We start from the raw sequence: 3,465 nt of genomic DNA on the forward strand, positions 1-3,465 counted from the left end.
ATATACTCTTGACTTGTTTAATCAAAAACAAGTTGAGTTTCTCACGCCAAAATCCAACCGTTTTTGTATTCTCCACTAAGCTTGAAAAAGTCATCCGTACATTCATCTCATCTCAGTTAGAACATGAAATGCTCCACCACCTGCATTTGATCCAAATGCAGCAGCAAGACCTTTAACTAATACAAATAGATGGGTCCAAATCTCACTTATTTCAACTTCCATTCATTGGCTGTCTTCTAGTCATTATGTTGAGTTTAAGATTTTTAGTTTTTACAAATAAAACATGGCCTTTACATGGTCTAGTCAATCAATCAATCAAGTTGCATTTTATATAGCACTTTTCTAGCTGCAACATCCACTCAAAACACTTAATTATCTCTCTCTCTCTCTCTCTCTCTCTCTCTCTCTCTCTCTCTCACACACACACACACACACACACCCGATGGCATGTCAACTATGCAAGGTATCAACTGCTCATTATGAGCAGTGAGGAATTCAGGGTCTTGCTCAGGGACACTGTCATTTTTACCAGGAGCAGCTGAGGATCAAACTAATCCTCCATTGTCTCACTGCTTCTGACTGAGCACCAGTGTTAGCTAACTTTAGATAATATATGGCATTTATATTGGTAATGAAATGCCATGCCATAGGCACCGCTAGCTAGCCATTTAGTCAAAAGTGGAAATGCCCATGTAAACTCTTCAACCTTTAAATTGTTAGCCAGTACTCTTTTTTTATCAGACCTTTGCTATCAGGGCTCCTTAGATATCGGATGCTGCCTCTGAGGCTGCTTCAGGCTGACCTACAAATGTCCCCTTTTCAGTCTTTCAGAGAAATGCATTTCTACATAAAGGCATTCATATAACTTTGGTGTGATTTTACTTTCAGTCTTCTTTCACTTTGTTTTCTTGCTGTAGTATCGGTGTTGCTTCTGTATAGCACTTTGAATTAGCCTATGTCTTTGCTTTGAGATCTTCATTTTAAGATGGTAAGTAACGATGGTGATGGAGATGGGGGGTAAAAAAAAGGAACCAAGGAAGGGAGATAATTAAGCCTATTCTTTTAAGTTCACAGGAAGCGTTTAGTGCAGTTATTATAAGTGGTGGTGGCTAAATTCCCAACCCACTTTTCACTAATAGCGACAGATAGAGACAGTAAATGAACTGTGGCTGCATTACAAGCACCCTGGGAACTGGACAATTAGACCCCTGCGAGTGAAGGGACGTGTGTGTGCACACACACACGCACACGTACACACACACACACACACACACACACACACACACACACACACACACACAGTGGAAAAAGGAACACAGTAAGGGGAGAGTCCAACAATTCATAATGCCTAAACATTGAACCAACCATTGAAACAGGATTCTTTTGAATTATACTACACCCTTTTATGAGTGGTGAATTATTATTTTCTTGATATTTTGATTGTTTTCCTCTCTTGTAATTGTACGATTATTTAATATCTCAGGTTAATGAATATTTATCTGGTGCGAATAATCTCATATACAGTAAAGCAAAAGAAAAAAAAAGGTTCACCAATTCAGTTAGTTACAACATTCAAACAATGTGAAAAAAAGCATTCCAATTAAATTTCAATAATCAAATAATATGAAATATTGATGTATAATCAAGGTCATAATCCTAAGGTTACATATGTATTTTGTTTTCTTTAACTCTAGAATGACCGAATAACAACTGAATAATTGTTGGGAAGTTGGGAAAGCAAAGCTCTCTGTCAGTCATCTACATAACAGATAACTATTGTAACCCAGTCTCGCAGAACGAAAAAAACGAAAAAAACACTCGAACACAACATATTTGCAGTTCCCAACATATGCTGACTGCTGACGTTCTCTCACATGCACATGCAAGTCTGTCAACCAGAAGTGACGACACCACACAGCAAGACTACACGTGTAGTATGTCTGGCCTCGTGAGGCTACATGTCAAAATATCAAATTGCATTCTGTCACACAGACTCGATCCATAAGAATGTTTGTCAGGACATCCCCTCTGATAATCCACATTAGTACTTTATATTGGAGATGGCTCACACAGTTATCCATCATTTTTTTCCAAGTTGCAAAATACCATATTTGATACCCATTCCTATTGGAATTTTTTTAGTTCAATGTATTAGCATTGTGTAATTGGTCTGCTTTATGCTATTTTCCCATTGGTACCGGCCGGTAAAAAAAAACAAGAAAAAGAAAAAGAAGAAGAAAAAGAACAACAACAACAAGAACAAGCACAAGATCAAGAACAAGAAACATCAACTTGCTGCTAAATGTGGAAGAGAAAGCTATAGGTGCTAAAATACAAAGCTAAATATTTTCCATCCATCCATTATCTGAACTGCTTATCTTGCTCTCAGGGTGCTGGAGCCAATTTCCAGCATTCATTGCACGGCTGGCGGGGAGACACCATGGACAGGCCGCCAGGCCATCATAGGGCCGACACACACACACACACACACACACACACACACACACACACACACACACACACACACACACACACACACACACACACACACACACACACACACCTAGGGACAATTTAGTATGGCCAATTCACCTGACTTACATGTCTTTGGACTGTGGGAGGAAACCGGAGCCCCCGGAGGAAACCCAAGCAGACATGGGGAGAACATGCAAACTCCACACAGAGGATGACCCGGGATGACCAACCAAGGTTGGACTACCCTGGGGCTCGAACCCAAGACCTTCTTGCTGTGAGGCGACTGCGCTAACCACTGCACCACCGTGCTGCCAAACTAAATGTTTTTTAACATTCATTAGGTTTGACATGGATTGATTTGGTGCTCAACATTATCATGTCAGGTAACTGTTGATAACTCTTCTTCCTCTAAAATACACATGCTAGCACTTGATTATTTTGCCAATGTTACAACAACATCTACAACCCACGGAAATTGTGATCTGCGGGTGAACATACACTAATCAGTCAAACATTAAAACCACCTACCTAATATATAGGTCCCCCTTGTGCTGCCAAAACAGTTCTGACCCATTCAGGCATGAATTCCCCAAGACCTCTGAAGGTGTTATGTGGTATCAGACACCAAAACATTAATAATAATAATAATAATAATAAATTAAACTTATATAGTGCTTTTCTAATACTCAAAGTCGCTTTACAATAAACGGGGTGAAACAAGACGACAGATAAACATAATACAGACATACAGGGGTGGTTGGGAAGGGGGGGCTACTACTCTCCGACTTGGACAGATACAAAAGGGAAAGAAAAACAAACATCATAAACCACATAAATCACAGGTGAAGTCTGAAGAGGTGAGTCCCGACCAATGACCTGAATGTGGGCAGACCGCAGCAGTGTCCGATGCGCTTGGGGAGGGAGTTGAGGGAGGGAGCAGGACGAGCGCTCGGTCCCCAGCCTGCCCCAGCCCAGGGGTGGATGAGAGGA

This window comes from Lampris incognitus, chromosome 13 (genome assembly GCF_029633865.1).
Source record: "Lampris incognitus isolate fLamInc1 chromosome 13, fLamInc1.hap2, whole genome shotgun sequence".
NCBI lineage: Eukaryota > Metazoa > Chordata > Actinopteri > Lampriformes > Lampridae > Lampris > Lampris incognitus.